Below are 18,649 nucleotides of genomic sequence, written 5' to 3'. Positions count from 1 at the left end.
AGCGGTCGTGCGGTTCCAGACTGTAGCGCCTAGAACCGCTCAGCCACCCGGCCGGCTTCTGTTTACAAATTTCGTATGTACTGCTGCATATTTACTCTTGTTCCGGTATTAGAACTGTTCTTAGAAATTTCATTTCTAAAATGAACACTCATGTTCTTGATTATGTATTTTGGATGCTGACGCTAACTGTTGTCCACTATCAAGTAGTTCAAATGGCTCTAAGCACTATTGGACTTAACATCTGAGGGCATCAGTCCCCTAGACTTAGGACTACTTAAACCTAACTAACCTAAGGACATCACACACATCTATGCTCGAGGCAGGATTCGAACCTGCGACCGTAGCAGCAGCGCGGTTCCGGACTGAAGTGCCTAGAGCCGCTCGGCCACAGCGGCCGGCTGTCCACTATCAAACGCGAGTTTGTGATACCTATGGTCCTTCGTGTGCGTGTTTGTGTGTGTGTGTGTGTGTGTGTGTGTGGCAGAGACAGAGACAAAGAATTTGAGCCAGAGACAAAGAATTTGTATTTGCTTTAGTATGGTCAGGCTTGTGTACCCATACGTCTCTTTATTTTCTTTTTTTCAAATGGCCTTAAGCAGAAGTACAACTCCAAAACCGGAACAAAACACATGTAGATCAGCATCCACGAAATTTGTAAGTGGATATGTAAATTACTATCACGTTGAAACTTAATGGCAGATTAAAACTATCACGTTATTAAAAATCGTAAAGTGCCAGAACTGTTTATAACCTCAGTGTACAATACTCATTATGCGAAACCAAATATTATAAACACGAATATGTACACATTTCAGGCTACTAGTGATACCTTTCGAATAATACGTACGGCGCGAAAAAATCGTTTTACGCTGTTCTAATTAGACGGAAATAAAGTGATGATTATCAATACAAAAATGATTCCAGAGCTTCTTTCTCCACGGTGTAAATAAAAACTTAAAGATGCAGAATAATCCTCTTTCTGAGTTTATAAACTTCTGTTTCTGGTTTTCCGGGTTTGCAAATTATGTTTTATTTCGAAAAACTCCGCTTCTTGCAAGAACAGAGTTCTTTCAATTTCTTATTCTTTATGCCTATGTATCGTCTTCAAGGTGTTTCGTTGTATTTCTGGAAAATATTATGAAAACTTTTGGTTGATTCTCTATTTTAGGCCTGAAAATTATATGGGATTCATTTTTTTTTATTACTACTCACCTGAAACTGTGTTAATTTGAGTTATTGTATCGTACAAATTAGCCTGGTCTCATGCGTTTTATGGCGTGCCAGCATCTCGTATGTAAAATAGCCGGAAAAACACAATGATCAGTTAGAACATCATGCGCACCAATCTACTATCGATATAATCCCATCCAGGCGATAGCAGTGTCAGCTGGCGAGGAATGACTACTATTCAGACATACACACGGTGCATGTAGTATCAGAGAGCATGCTGTCCGCGTGTAGAATGAGGAAGGCGCGCGCTCTATCTAAGTTTGATCAAGGGCAGATTTACATGGCCCGGAGGCTTGGCACGAGTATTTCGGAAACTGCACGACTTGTCAGGTGTTCGAGAAGTACTGTGGTGAGTGTCTTCAACACGTGGCAAAACCAAGGTGAAAGCACGAAAGACGTCGTGGGGTTGGGTGGTCATCCCTCATTACAGACGTCAGACTTCGTATGCTGGGCAGACTGGTAAAACGGGACAGACGGCGACTTGTGGCGGAATTAACATAAGATTTAAATGCTGGGCAGATTAAAAGTGTGTCTAAACACACAGTGCAACGAACACTCCCGGCTATGGGCCTCCGCAGCCGACGACTCATTCATGTGCCAATGTTCAGCACCACGACATCGGCAGCTACGCCTGAAATGGGCATGTGACTGTCGGCACTGGACGTTGGCGTATTGTCAGAGCGTTGCATGGGTCTGCTGAATCCCGATACCTTTTGGTTCAAAATGGTTCAAATGGCTCTGAGCATTATGGGACTTAGCATCTATGGTCATCAGTCCCCTAGAACTTAGAACTACTCAAACCTAACTAACCTAAGGACATCACACAACACCCAGTCATCACGGATACCTTTTGCATCATGCCGATGGGAGGGCGCGAATTCGCCGTCTTCCAGGGAGAAGGTTCCTTGGCATAAGGATTGCGGGACGAAGGCAAGCTGGCGGCAGCTCCGTTATGCTCTGGGGAACATTCACGTGGACAGCTTTGTGTCCAGAGAAGCTCGTGCAAGGCACTATGACGGCCAAGGAGTATTGTACACTGGTTTCAGACCACGTACAACCCTTCAGGACGATCATGTTACCCAACGGCAGTGGTATTTTTCAACAAGATAATGCGCGATGCCACAAGGCAAGGAGTGTGATGGAGTGGTTCGAGGGACACAGTGGCGAGCTCCAATTGATGTGCTGCCATCCCAACTCGCCAGATCTGAACCCGATCGAACACATCTGGCTGTCTCTGAGCGCTATGGGACTCAACTGCTGAGGTCATAAGTCCCCTAGAACTTAGAACTACTTAGACCTAACTAACCTAAGGACAACACACACATCCATGCCCGAGGCAGGATTCGAACCTGCGACCGTAGCGGTCGCGCGGTTCCAGACTGTAGCGCCAGAACCGCTCGGCCACCAGCGGCCGGCGAACACATCTGGAATGTGGCGTCAGAGTTCATCTCCCTCTTCCCGAAATTCTTGGGAATTTGGTGATTTGTGTGTGCAGATGTGGCGCCAACTCACTCCAGCGACCTACCAAGGCCTCAATGGTTCCCTGCCACGACGTGTCGTCGCTGTTATTCGTGCCAAAGGTGGACACACAGGCTATTACGTAGGTGGTCATAATGTTCTGGCTGATGAGCGTATATTTCTTTGCTCAATAAGATATTGTTTTCTATATTATCCCGGGGATAACAGTGCTGGTGGTTCCTTGCTTACATCTTTCGTCACGTTGTGCGTCCGTTGCGTATTTTACGAGTTCTGCATAAGAACAACATTCCTTTCTGCAGAAGGCGTAGTTTTTAAAAATCGAAGGAATTTCACAATTCACTGTGCTTATTTACAGAATTTATGTAAACAACACACTAGATAAACATTCACGAAATAAATAAAATAATTTTAGAAGGAAATAAAATAAACTCTCGGTTGTAACTTTTGATGTTCCTCAGACAGTATTTCTATTTTTCTTTTTTTCCCTTTTATGGCCCACACTGACTGCTTCACGATGTTACGGCGGTATGTGTTAGACTTGGTAGTGCAGCATTCCACTCTGTCCAACAAGTCAGAAGTGCCTGATTTTCCTGGAAGAAGTACTGGTGGAGTTCTTGGAAGGTGTACCACTGAATATTCGTCATTAAACACGACGGCGCGCCAGATAAATTCACAGTTCACTACAACTTCGACGCAACATTCGGGAAAATGTGAAAATGTCAAAGTGGATGATATCGCCAGCAGCCAAAATGTTCTAAATTTAGTTACCCAAGACCTTTTCTGGTCAGGATACATTAGGAGATTTTTTTTACAACGCTACTTCACGTACTAGGACTTTATACAGGATGAACAGTAATAAATCCGACAAAATTCAGGATGGATTCCTGACTGTAAATGGAGGGAAAAAAGTCCTATGAACCATGTTTTTGGAAATGCATCGTTGCCACGGTACATGGCGCTGACGAATGGTAGTTCCTCTGACCACATGCAGTGTGTTTCTTGTGTGCTGCAGGCTGTGTGATTGACGCAGCGTGGTTTAAGCAGCAGAATGGTCCGGTATTCATGTCGGGAACAAGCCGAGATAGTGATTCTGTACGGACCGCCAAGCAGATGGAAACAGTCGAAAGGCAACACGGCAATACAAAAACAATTAGCCTCACAGACTCCAACCATATCTCACAACATTTCACTTTTTGAGCGTTTGCGTGATCATAGATTCTTTCAGACACACGGACGTGCAAGGAGCTGGCGGATTGTGCGTACACCAGATTTGGAGGATTGGGTTCTACAGGATATGCAGACGAATCCTAGTAGAAGCTCCAGGCAAGTGGCCCGCCAACATGTTAAACCCAAAATACGATTATGTACATACTGCATGACAACCGCTACTATCCCTATCACCTGCAATGAGTGCAAGGATGATAATCAGCGGATTTCTCTCTACGGGACGGATTTTATCGATGGATTTTGCACCAAACCATCGTAATTATGGGATTCCTGTCATTAGTCCTCTTTGCCGACGAAGCAACCTTTACCAGAAATGACATCATCAATCTGCATAATCTCCATCTGTGGACTACAGACAATCCTCGAGGAATGCTTGAGGCGTCTCATCAGCGTCGGTTCAGCATCAAACTCTGAGCTGGGACTTTTGGCGACGATATCCGTGGACCGTTTATTACTCCACAATGCCTCGACGAAGGAACATACCTGCTCTGCCTGGGCTGCTTGAGAATGATCCTTTGGCAATGTGACGTATTATGTGGTTTCTACATGACGGAGCATCACCCCACTCCCTCATTACAGTTCGCCGGTGCCTCAACTACAACTTCCCCGGGAGCTGGAGAGAACGCAGACGCCCTGCTAGATCACCAGATTTAAGTCCCTTGGATTTTTATCTATTGGGGCAACTGGAAAGCATCGTGAGTGCTGAACCAGTTCCTGACGTACAGGCTTTTCAACAGCGTGTTCACGACGCCTGTGACGCTATTCGGAGAGAGACTAGAATGTGCGAAAGTGTGTGACTATCCATGAAGCGACGTGTGAACGCGTGCATTGCATCCCATGGAGGCCACATTGAACATCTGTTGTAACGCGGATGCGATGCAGCTCTGTACTGTGTTCTGGTATTGACAGCAAGGCGTCCGCCTCCATAGCTGCGTGGTCAGCGCTTTTCCCTGTCATGCGGAAAATTTTCGACACTGCCAGGGATTTTTCTTTGGTGGGAGGTATAGAATGGGACGCACTTCGTCTCATGAAACCAATTGACGACAAGATAATTAAAAGAAAAGTAGCGGTTCAAAGATCTGAAAAGCTGGTAACGGCGAAGAGAATAATGGGCTGAAATGGTCCCAACCACATCACATACATATGACGTCATATGAGAGAGGATGACACGGCGGCCAGTCGGCATCACGATGGAGTGAGGGCCTGATCGCGGCGTTATCCTTCACTCGGCCAGCGCAGGGTCTGTGTGACGATCCGTTTTCACCTCCTTTTTCCTTTGTTAAAGTAATCATACCAACAAAGAGATAAGTGAATTTTGCTAAAGATGTGTGCCCACATTATCTGCGTCAGGGCATACAAAATCCACTACACGCGCTGTCATGTGTGCACAGAACATTAAAAGGAGCATCGATACGTGTCACGAGAAGGAGAAAAGCCTGGGCAACTCGGATAAAACGGCAGTAACAGAGCTTTCGACTGGGACCTGGGGACTACAGATTACTATGTCACACCAAAGAAGAGACTGAAACTCTATTAACACGAGAACAACGACAAAACAACTCAGAAAAAAGTATTTAAACTAGACAGATCCTTTTCTTGCCATCGGAATCGTGGCTAGTAAGTCATTTTGTACAAGAGACTGAGCAAGCTGAAGCAACAAATTGACACTAGTATCACCAATATTCTCGCATTAGAAACTGCATCTACTTGCCGCAAGATCATGGACGTTTGAGTGATCAGTACCTGTAACCAAGTTTTTGTATGCACCTACAGCTTCTGTACCATCCCTGGTATCTTGCAGGCGATAGGGCCATATCTGCGTGCTGTTAAATCTTTATCTTATGGAGAGCGTTTTATGATTCGAATGTTATGTAATAATTTCACGTCGAAAAAAATTAGTTCAGTTGACCTATTCTCTACACTTTTCAATTCTAAATAAAATTAGAATTGTGTTGATTGGCAGTTACCATGAACTCTTATCAGCTACGTATTATAGGCCCTGCATATCTTTACACAATTTGTTTGAAAAGGTCATCGTACGTTTCCCCTATGTAAACAAGAGGTGACTGTAAAGTAGGTAAACCAAAAACACACATATCAAAAAAAGTTTTGCATCACCCCGGTTCCCAGAATTCCTGACGGTGACTGTGGATATTGTATCACAGACACAGTCCGTTTGGCTGTTCAGAGATGTCACTAAACCCGCAGAAAGATGTAAACAACCACGCATGAACAGCGCCTACTAGACTGAGGGGGTCCGGTAGCCGATCAGTTCCACTCATACCACCAGAAAGAAGGTATGCGGCTCGTGTTGTTTGTAGTTCAGCCATGCCTAGACAGTCAATACCGCGCTTCGATAGCCTCCGAATTGTTATTTTGGTCCAGAAAGGGCTCTCAACAAGGAAAGTGTCCAGGCATCTCGGAGTGAACCAAAGCGATGTTGTTCGGACATGGAAGAGATACAGAGAGACAGGAACTGTCGATGAAGTGCCTAGTTCAGGCCGCCCAAGGGCTACTACTGCAGTGGATGACCGTTACCTACGGATTATGGATCGGAAGAAACCTGACAGTAACGCCACCATGTTGAATAATGCTTTTCGTGCAGCCACAGGACGTCGTGTTACGACTCAAACTGTGCACAATAGGCTGCATGACGCGCAACTTCACAGGCCCAACAACATGCCGAATGGACTGCTCAGGATTTGTATCACGTTCTCTTCACCGATGAGTGTCGCATATGCCTCAAACCAGACAATCGTCGGAGACGTGTTGGGGGGCAACACGGTCAGGCTGAAGCCTTAGACACAATGTCCAGCGAGTGCAGCAAGGTGGAGGTTTCCTAATGTTTTGGGGTGGCATTATGTGGGGCCGACGTACGCTGCTGGTGGTCATGGAAGGCGCCGTAACGGCTGTACGATCGTGAATGCCATCCTCCGACCGATAGTGCAACCATATCGACAGCATATTGGTGAGGCATTCGTCTTCATGGACGACAATTCGTGCCCCATCCTGCACATCTTGTGATTGACTTCCTTCAGGATAACGACATATCGCTCGACTAGAGTGGCCAGCATGTTCTCCAGATATGAACCGTATCGAACATTCCTGGGATAGATCTAAAAGGGCTGTTTATGGACGACGTGAACCACCAACCACTCTGAGGGATCTACGCCAAATCGCTGTTGGGGAGTGGGACAGTCTGGACCAACAGAGCTTTGATGAACTTGTGGATAGTATGCCACGACGAATACAGGCTTGCATCAATGCAAGAGGACGTGCTACTGGGTATTAGAGGTACCGGTGTGTACAGAAATCTGCACCACCATCTCCGAAGGTCACGCTGTATGGTGGTACAACATGCAATGAGTGGTCTTCATGAGCAATTAAAAGGGAGGAAATGATGTTTATGTTGATCTCTATTCCAATTTTCAGTTCAGGTTCCGGAACTCTCGGAACCGAGGTAATGCAAAATTTCTTTTGATGTGTGTAAATTACAAAAAGAGACTTTGTCGCCGAATACGACATACGGCGGCGCAGCACAATTATTTTCTCATGTAATATTCGATGACGTCATCTCACTACGTCCATTGCGAGGGTACGAATTACCAATTCAGCTGTTTTATTTTTAATGTGTGGACAGCAGCTGAAACGTCTGACAGAAATATTTGCCTTGGTCCACCAACAATAGCAAAAAAAAAAGATAGTTGTCAATTAGAATATAAATACGCGGCTTTGAAAACCTGAACTCTAGAAACGTTGTTAGATATTCTTCAGCCATTCTTCTTACAGCTTTCAAGAACTTGCGTGACTAAAACTGCATGGCCTTGGACAGGATCAGTGGATGGGACGCAGGATCATGTAAAGTGTCCACGTCAGCGATGGTGTGACCTAACAAGCGTCCATAAATACCCCGATACCCGTACTGCTGAATTTCCTTGACTAACCCATCGCTCTTTAAGGTTGCGCAGTAGGACTTGTATTCTCATCAAACATAAATGATTCATTAGATAAGGTGAGCGGAAGTATGAGGCTATACGCTGACGGAAGTATCGTCGGTGGACGGTCGTAAGTCAATAAGAATTGCGTAAAGGCTTGAACAAAATTTCCATCTGCGTTGAAGAACGGCAAATTCCTTTAACTTTCATTAAATACAAAAAAATGACTATAGTGTAGAAAAACAACCCTGCAGTATCTGATTCCCGGATAAATAGAGAAAAATAAATGGAGAAAACCAGGTGTCACTTCCTGTAATTGTTTATGGATAATAATAAGAATCGATATGAAATGGAGTGAAGACGTAAAATTAGTAGTAGGGAAGTGGAATGGAAGACAGTGTTGTTGCAAGAGTTCTGGGATAGTGCAGTGCAGCGGTGAAATGCAGCCGCGTACTATACGCCACGGCGATCGATTCTAGACTGTCGTTGCAGTGTTTTGGGTCCTTATCACTTAGGAATGACCACATCCATCGAACGACATTCCAGATGCTCTCCTAGGATTGTAAAAGATCGGCATTATTTGTATACAACTACAGGGGTGGGGAAAAAACAAGTAAACACCGCGAGATATGCCTGCTTGAACATTAAAACAGTTGCTAGTCAAGTCTACAGGCTGCGCTGTTATAGGAAAATTGGAAATTTGTGGTAAGGTCTTATGGGACCAAACTGCTGAGGTTATCTGTCCCTAAGCTTACACACTACGTACGCCAACTCAACCTAACTTACGCTAACGACAACACACACACCCATGCTCGAGGAAGGACTCGAACCTCCGACGCGGGGAGCCGCGCTAACCGTGACAAGGTGCCCTAGACAGCGCTGTTATATTTGACAACGAACGACACCTGTACAATGGTCTCAATAAGTTATTAGTGTCATTCGTGTTCAGAACAGTGTTCTGTGTAGCTGTGAGTGTATTATATCGGAGCGCAATGCAGTAGAACACAGGCAAATTATTGGTGCTCGTGTAGATGAGTGCCCCCGCAACCAAGGTAGCCGAAATGTTTGGTGTTTCGAGATTCACCTCATCGAAGATTCATATCGCATACGAGGAAAGCGGGGAAACATCATTCCACATGTCACAACGTGGACGAAAGTGTTCTGAGTGATCCTAGCAGATGGTCATTCAGGAAGATTGTGACAAAAAATAACAGGACGACAGCTGCAAAATTCGCTAAATAACTGAACGTTGCACTAGCGATCACTGTCAGCACCAAAAGACACGAAGGAAGCTCCAGAAGCAGGGAACTGCAGAGCGAGCTGGAATTCCAACACCAGTCATCAGTGATGAAAATGACTGTAAAAGGAAAACGTTACGCCGAGGTCAAAATTCCTGGACTATGGAGAAGTGGAGGAAAGTCATTTGGTCGGATGAGTCTTGGCGGTGATTCGTGGATGACCTGACAGTCATATGGTTGTATTCCATGGGTGCCATCCCTACTTTGCAAGATCGCATTACTGCCATGGATTAAGTGACAATTTTTTCTGATCAGGTCCATCCCTTGGTAAAATGTTTGTTCCACAATGAGGAAGCTGTGTTCCAAGACGACAAGGTCTCCGTTCGTACAGGACACATATTCCAGGACTCGTTTAGTGAGCACAGCGATGAATTGTCGCATCTCCTCTTGTTACAATAGTCAACTTATCTTCAATATGACTGAGCCGTTGTCGTCTAGTTTGGAGAGAAGGGGGTGTGACCACTATCCACTTACATCATCATTACCCGAACTTGCCACTAGTCAGCAGGCTGGCTCTGTGCACTATGGGACTTAACATCTGAGGTCATCAGTCCCCTAGAACGTAGAACTACTTAAACTTGACTAAACTAAGGACATCACACACATCCATGCCCGAGACAAGATTCGAACCTGCGACGTAGCAGTGTCGCGGTTCCGGACTGAAGCGCCTAGAACCGCACGGCCACCGCGGCCGGCCTAGTCAGCAGGAAAGATGGTGCAAGATTCCCTTCAAAACCGTACGGGATCTGCGTTTATCCATTCCTAGACGACTAGAAGCTGTTTTTAATACCAACGATTTTCCTAAACCATATTAGGCCTTTTAATGTGTTTGTGGTGTTTCATTATTTTGGTTCAACCTCTGTACAAAAGAAATGCTCAGGAAAATTAAATAGGAATCCTTGTAAGAAAGTCGACGTTGTTGTCGCGATAACATGTTGGGGAATTTAGAGAATCGACAGAGTAAATATGTAGGAATCAATTGAACATTGTGTACTGTCGCGCGAGGCGTAGAAAATGGGATGCTGCCCCGTCACACATAACGCACATTCGTTGTATTTCAGCAGTGGTACAGTTCTCCAGTAGCATGAGTGGTTTGTCGCTCAGAAATTCTTGATAAATTACACACCCCAACGTGTTCGGTAACAATAAATAAATGAATAAATAAGGCAGAAGTATTTATTTTTCTGCTTTTAGAAGGAAAATGCCTGCATCATCAGAAACGTATTAACATAAGAATCTCCACTGCATAGAAAGCGTTGCAGGGATGAACTTTCGTCATAGTTTTATTATTAATTTTGTTATTTTATTATTAATTTATATTATACACTTCGTTTCCAAAATTACTTCTTAAAAAACCACTTCAACTCCCGAACAAATCTAGTGTTTCTAACTATCGCCCCGTACCTACAAACAGAAACAGAGTTCTTAGAATGTGGACCATCTGGAAAACTTGTCAGTCAAAATGTAGGTTTAGCCTCCCAACATACAAAAGCAAAAATTTTGCGAGTTTATAAGCTACATACAATCACAGAAGTACCTTAGCACATGAATCTGCATTACATGGAAAGCGTTGGCGAAAGTTTATCCGTATAAAGCTTTGCATGTAATGCAGATTCACGTGCTAAGGTAATTCTCTGACTATATGTAAGTTATAAACTCGTAAAAATTTATGCCTTTGCATTTTGGGTGGCTTAACCTACATTTTAACTTACAAGATTTCCACATGTTACACTTTCTAACTAATACTGTTTCTGTTTGTTGGTACGGAGCGATAGTTAGACACTTAAATCGTTCGAGAGGAGAAGGGTCTTCATTTTTATTTCTTTAAAGAAATAATTTTGGAGACCAAGTCTATAATGACACTCAGATTGGTTACAACTGCTACCATTAATACTTTTAAAAATCCGGATACACGCTTGCTTGTGAACAGTACAAGAGATTCTACAGTACATTGTTACAGGCTTAGGTACTATTACCTAATTTCGATACTCTGTAATGCAAATAACACAATGTTTTCTACCATACGTCAATTTCAACGTTACTTAAATGATTCTTCATTGTTTTGTAATCAGAGTTATCAGACTAGTTGTTAGTCCAAAATTCAAGTTTATGAGCGTTTCCCTGTCTACATATTATCATTGATATTCGCTGTGATTTTCCTAAGCCGCTTCAGGCATGGTTACTTTCAAAAGGATACGGCCGATTTACTTCCCTAATCTTGTTCAATTTGAGCTCGTGCTCTGTCTCTAACGAATATGACGTTGACGGAACATTCCTCTCTAACATTCCTTCCTTCCACTTCTGTGTGGCCTCTATCCTCGTGTGCGGCTGACAAACATGGCTATTTCCAATACGTTTCTGTGTCACTTAGAAAATATTCCGTTGTCAGCATTCCCTATTTCGCTGAAGTACGTGCTCGGATTTAGACATAACTGTCCGGCATTCGCCGCTGTTCGGCCGTGGCCAAAGGACTCCACGGTTCTGAACTGCAGCCGACTTCGAAAGCTCTCTTGGCGAACTGGTTGAAAGCCCTACAGTAAATAAATACCCGTATCTTTCATAATGTATTATCATTTTATCATCGTCAGCAGCATCTCGAAAGGAGATCAAAATCATTGGTGAAGAAGACCGGGACATGATGGGAAAACGACAGTGAAAGTTGTTTACCTCGTGTACTTATAAGAACATTTATAACTCGTCTTCTGCAACGGACCTTTATATTCTTTCTTAGCCATACATGTTTCGTACAATTATTTAAGAAACCTTCATTTTTACTTCTCCTATGTAACATGATTCGAAGTCCACGTTAAACTTAAGTCCCTCCCAAAACTAGCTGTGTAAACCATTTCAGACGTCGGATGAAGCCAACGGTATACCACCTCCAACGGACAAAGTCTGTGGCGTTCAAACACGTCTATGAATTGACAGTAGTTTTACTATATTTTATGTGTTCTACGTATGTCCGTCTGATAAACAAGAAAAACAAAAAAATCTATGAAAATGCGTCAAACAATCAGATGCATTAGTCTCCGTTACGAAAAAAATGTAATCCATTTGGAAAGACAAGTGATAATTATTTTTATCTACAACATCAACAGCGTTGAACCAGGAAATGAGGAAAAACGGCAACAAAGACTACCGACTGAACAGATATGTTGAGGCTCTGATCGGCCTAGTACCATACCGCAGTGAGACAGGTTTTCCAGTGAGACACGCTTCACCCAAAAACGTTGAGTATGCGAGTTAAATCCGAATCTCTTCTCGAAATATAAATAGAATTCGGTGCCTTCAGCTCAAGTTCTCTTAGCATTTGCACCATCAGAAGTGGATAAAATAGCGTGTACACACGTTAATACAAGGTGAACAAGTTCGAGTAAAGAAAACTGGCAGTTCGGTTTTTACAAGTATCGTCTGTTATCCGACGACTGGCGTTTCATTATCTTATATAAAAAAAATCGCAGCACCAAGAGGAGTTGGTAGGCGTTTCTCTATATCTGAAAAATGATGGCTATTCAAATCTCGCAGCAGGCGCATAAGAGTGGCGCTAGCAGCGCCACGAGGATACAAATCAGGTTTCCTGTAAATAAACGCTGCTCGTCGTGACACCTCTCATGAATTGATGCTAGTCAAGAAAGCCTTTAAGACGACAAAGACGCCATTATCAACACCTCACTGAGTTTGAAGGAGGTCGTGTAACAGGGCTACAAGAAGATGGATGTTCCTTCTGCGATACTACAGAAATACTTGGCAGGAATGTAGCCGCTGCAAGTGATTGCTAGCAGCGGTAGTCACGAGAATGTACAGTCACAAAAAGACCGGGATGGCACTACCGAGAGAGAAGACCATGGCTTTCGGCGTATGTCTCTGGCGCATGGTACTGCATCTTCAGCAACAATTTGAATACCAGTTGACACCAAAGTGACTCAGTGCATTGTTACAAATCGATTACTTCAATGAGAGCTCTGAGTCAGTCGCCATATAGCGTGCATTCCACCGACCCCAAACCGACGCCATTTTCGACTTCAGTGGTGTCAAGCGAGAGCTCATTGGAGGGCACCGTGGAGGTCTCTTTCTCGGTTCTGCGTCGGTGCCAGTGATGGCCGTGTTGGTTAGGAGCAGACCAGTTGAGGGCCTGCAACCAACCTGTGGCCGTGCTAGACACGCTGGACCTGCACCTGTAGTTACGGTCTGGAGTGCTATTTTGTATGGCAGCAAGAGCACTCTCCTAGCTATCCCACGCCCCCTGACTGCAGATTTGTACGCCAATCTGATGCTTCGACCTGTTGAGCTGTCATTCATGAACAACATTCCAGGAGGTGTTTTCTGCTCGATCACCAGATCTTTCTCCAATCGAGCACATATGGGACATCATCGGACGACGAAACGGCATTAACCGTCACCGTATTGACAGAGCAAGTGCAACAGGGACGGAACTGCATCCTAACAACTGACATCCGGCACCTGTACAACACAATGCACGGCAGTTTTTATGCTTGCATTCAACATTCTGTCTGCTAGAATTGTTATTAACGTCCAAGCATTTCACATTTGCATTGGCTTATCTCGTACTTACATTAACCTGTGATCTTGCAGTGTTAGTGACTTAAATACGTTATCTAGACAAAAATATTCCCAAAATTTCGTTACCGTACAGTAATTATTATGTGGTGTTGCGATTTTTCCCGCCAGTGTATTTCACTACATTTGTTTTGGGAAGAAATATAAAAAAAGAATATGTTACTTCATTATTTACACGAGCAAAAATTATTTTATTGTCACCATTATTACTTTAACTGTTACTATTACTATTATTATAACTATTATTATCATTATCACTCACCGTGCCACTTTCCTATGTAAACGGCACTGGGAACAGATTCGATTATTCAGCTGGGATCCCCAAAATATTTACAAAATATCATCGGCTATGAAAGAACAAAATCGGTACTCTTTTTGCTATTTGAAATGTAAGACACTCAAGGTTCGTATTACATTATGTGGAAACGGATGCACCATTTACTTATCACAAGCTGTCGCTCCCACGACTCATATGCCTGTAATCATTCTTTTAAGTTTTATTTCCACTGACGTTCCCTTCAGAGGGAACTAATTGAATGCCACGAATTTTAAACCTGCTGTATTAAACTTATTGTAATTACTTTTGAGCATACACGATGAGCTCTCATTTATCGCCATAGTAAGTTACTTATATGTTGTCATTTCATGTCCTTTCCGGAAGGCAATAACATTATGCTATGATTTTAAACTTATTTCGATTTTAATTGATAAGTAATTTAAACGTGATGCGGGAGATTAGAAATCATCTGATGAATATTAGAACTCGGGAAACTCATGGAAGTGAGAAAGAAGCTAAACTAAGGTTTGTTACATAAATCTCTGCACTCGCTACCTAATTCAACTTTGTTGCAGGAAAGCCAATAGAAACGAAGAAAGCGGAAAGAAATAATATTGTGACAGACAAATAAATTGCACGAGATTTTCTAATGTTCTAAAATTGTACCTGAGCAAATTCCGAAAAGTGTGAATTATATGGTAGACTAGATGGGATACACGGCTTCGCTCAGGGAGTTGATATGTGATTGTGTGGTAGTTGGAATAAAAGGATAAACTTTAAAGTATATGAGGTAAAAAAATATTGAAGACATATTCTAATTATTAACAATACTTGTTTAAGTATAAGAGGTAACAAAAAAATTATTGAAAACTTATTCTATCTATTTGCTATACTTGACTACAAACAAAATTTTTTTTTTGTTATCCTGGCTATATATGTACAAATTTTTCGAATTTCCTGTTGGAGAGCAAGCTACGTGTAATACACCGTGAGAGAAGCAGGAGGCTTTGAGATTGATGCCACAATATTTCAAAGTTTTTCCTTGCGCTTTGTTAATTGTAAAACTGTAAGCTAATTTGATTGGAAATTGTAGTCTTTTAGATTGGAATGGCAGTTCAGTAGAGATCCATGGTGTCTGGGATTAAATAGTATGTGGACTTCGTACTTTCCAGTCATAACTTCGGTTTCGATGATGTTATTCGATAGCTGTTTGACGATCATTCTTGTTACATTACATAGCTTTGGTGAGGTGAGATTTCTGGGTAGTACGATCGTAGATCCAACTTAAAGTCGACGGCAGAGTACTAGCATTCCTGGTACTTGCAAAGAGTTAAGAAATTCTGTAGGGAAGTTCACAATTTCTTCAACGTTAACATCGTGTCGATGTTCTCTCTTCACCGGGTATTTTCTTTTGAATATTAAAGCTGATATCGTCCACAATATTATTTTTAATTTGCAAAAGTACTCTTCCAAATAGCCAGTCCAGATTGACATATTTGTAGACTATGTATGGATAAATTTGGTCGATGAGTTCGTTTTCAGCAGTGGCTATGTTTAAAAAATCACTGTTGAGTTTAGTGAGGTCGGTCGTCTGGTCAGTAGGATATGTGCCTTCGCCTACTTGTAAAAGTTGTTGAGCAAAATGTACTGTTGTTTCGTCTTTCGAGAGCTCAACTATCGTATTTTTTGTTGATCGCAGTATTTCTATGTGGGAACAGAGATGTTACTTTTTGAAGCATGCGTTGATCTCGTCTGCTGGTGTTGACTTGGGGATAACTGGAAGTGTTTGTAGAAAATGTCCTGAGAGTATGAGTAGAGCTCCTTCCACCACTTCAGAGTTTCCTTGCAAGTCTTGTAATGTTCTGTCCATGCCTTCGAGTGATTTCTTATGTGCCATTGTGCATTCGTCCCAGAAGATAATTTCAGCTTTAGAAGTTCACCTCGTCCAGATGCTCTTGAAATTTTACATACCAGGAATTGTTCTTCGGTTATATTCAACGGCAGTTGTAGGGCGGAATGGGCAGTTCGTCCTCCTTGCGCAAGTGTGGCTGCAAAACGGATGATTCCAGTGCAAATGCGATGTGTTGTTCAGCACGTGTTTCCGCCAGCAACAGATTTATTAGAAACGCTTTCCCAGTGCAGCCTGGTGCCTCCATGAAAATAATTCCGCCAGTGTTGTTGTCGATACGGTCTATGACAATGTTGTAAATTTCCTTTTGACTGTCATTGAGGAGTGGTTTGTTGTGAGCAATGCATAGAAATAGTTCGTTAATATCGTAGCTTTTTTCATTTTTAATTTGCAAGTTTAGTACACAGATAGCATCTTTTCGTGGTGCTTGCATTCCACGATATACTAAGATCTGGTTGTTTATAGTTAAACATTTATCTTCTAGACGAATAAATGTTTCATTGACGATGTCAGTGGTCCTTTCAGGATGATCTGTCGGATTTGGTACAGTGTGCCACCACTCATAGACTCTTTGAAGGAGTCCCTTAGCTGTTTTGGATTCGATGGATTACATGTTGCTAGAATTGTGGCGAATAAGTCTCTCATTTGTTCTGCTGAGGCTGTGAGTCAGGCTTCTTGTAATATTAATTCCCAGTTGTTGTCGTTTCCAAGTAGTCCTAAGCGTTGGCGTGTTTCTCTGGCATGGGTAACCGTCGTCAACAATCTTGAGATCTCTGAAACTTGTTGGTGCCCGTATTTCGTGCAGCAACATCTGGAGATAGAAACCTTCGGAGTTGTTCGGATGTGTGGTGTATATTCGGCGTAGTACTCCAGATTTCATGATTCCTCGATGATCTTCTACTGGAATTCCTTGTTTTTGTCGTCGAAGGATTTTTCTTGTGTTGCACGTATATTAGGTAGGGACGTCGACATATAGTAATGTTTTCGCGAATGGATCCGTTTGGCACAGTTTGTAAAATACTGTTAATGTTGTGGGGTAGTTCGCTTGAATTTTTTCTCGCGGTGTCTTTTGTGAAGCAAACTCTCTGTCCATTCTCCATATGTTGCACAGTTGGTTCATGTTCGTGTAAAGGAAAACCGAAAATCCGCCACGCTGCTTCTTTACTGTTGATGCATCATCCTATTTCGTACATGAGGATCTCTAATCGTTTCTGTTTTGTTCGCTGTCTTTGGCTATTTGAATCACTGCCTTGTCACGGCCTTTGTTCACATACTTACAGACATATTTGATGGATTTCATTGAATTGCAATATTCTACGTTTATGTGAACTTGGAACCCTTTAGAAAGTAGTGTTTTATATGGCATTATCCATCGATTATCTATTTCCAGTTCGTCACTGCCGTCCGCAGCTCGTGGTCTGGTGGGTAGCGTTGCTACCTCCGGACCAGGGTTCGCGGGTTCGATTCGCGACAGGGACGGGAATTTTTCTCTGCAAGGACTGTGTTTGTGTTGTCATCATTTCATCATCACTAGTGAAAGAGGCGGGACTGGACCATGAGAAGATAGGGAATCGCTCCACAAACCAAGTAACATCATCATCATCATTATCATCGTCGCTGCCTCTTATTCGTATTACCGCTGTGAAGCCGCCGTTTTTAGGTGATCTTCTACTGTATTTCAGATGGCTATCAACTCCGATTTGTGTGTCACCCAAGTATGGTTTTCGGCACTTTCTTGTAGACTGTCCATCACATCATACGTGGCGAATTGGGGTTTACTGACCCGCATGATCCGCGAATCACGTTTTTCTTTACTATGTTGTACAGTTTCGGAACTCCTTGTAGATTGGGAAATTCAGTTTAGATGATTTTGTCGATATCCGTTGGGTGAATTCTGTCATGTAGCCACATGAGATTGTGTGTGTGAGGCAGTCCTCGTTTTTGCCGTTCGATTGTGCACAACCAGCATCTAACGGTTCCACAGATGAGGTATTTTGTGATAACTTTAATAAATCTCGTTTGGCTTTGCCGGAAAACGCAGGCTATTACGTCGTGTCGATGCATTGCGGATTGTCCGTATCTCAATTGTTCTTTGATTCCTGCCACGACGACTTGCATATGAATGTCACGAAAACGTCAGGTGTCATGGCACCTTGAGTCTATTCGTGCACATATCTCTGACTTCCTATGTATGATGAAGTAAAGATTACCATTGTTCCAAATTCGTCAATGTTTCCGTCATTTATGATTGCGTCTCGAAGGTGGGTGTATTCATCCGTGCGTAGTTTCTTCTGATTAAGTCGTACGTAAAGCATCCATTCCGCTTCTGCTTTTCCATACATATCTACCAAACTTTCAAAACAGAAAACGCGTCTCTAAATAAAATGAATTCTGCTACTTCGATAATTCGGTGAAAAGTGAACATTAAGAAAGAAACTGAAACTTGAGACAAAACTACGATTTTAAAAGGAACTACGCAAGCCTAAAATTAAGAAAGAAATGTGTCAAGACGTTTGTTAGAGAGTTACTAACTTATGCATAGTCTCTTGGAATGCTGTTGTTGTTGTTGTGGTCTTCAGTCCTGAGACTGGTTTTATACAGCTCTCCGTGCTACTCTATCCTGTGCATTTTTCTGTAGCACCACATTTCGAAAGCTTCTATTCTCTTCGTGTCCTAACTATTTATCGTCCACGTTTCACTTCCATACATGGCTACA

The sequence above is a fragment of the Schistocerca serialis genome, chromosome 1 (genome assembly GCF_023864345.2).
Source record: "Schistocerca serialis cubense isolate TAMUIC-IGC-003099 chromosome 1, iqSchSeri2.2, whole genome shotgun sequence".
NCBI lineage: Eukaryota > Metazoa > Arthropoda > Insecta > Orthoptera > Acrididae > Schistocerca > Schistocerca serialis.
Note: the sequence above shows the minus strand (reverse complement) of the source record.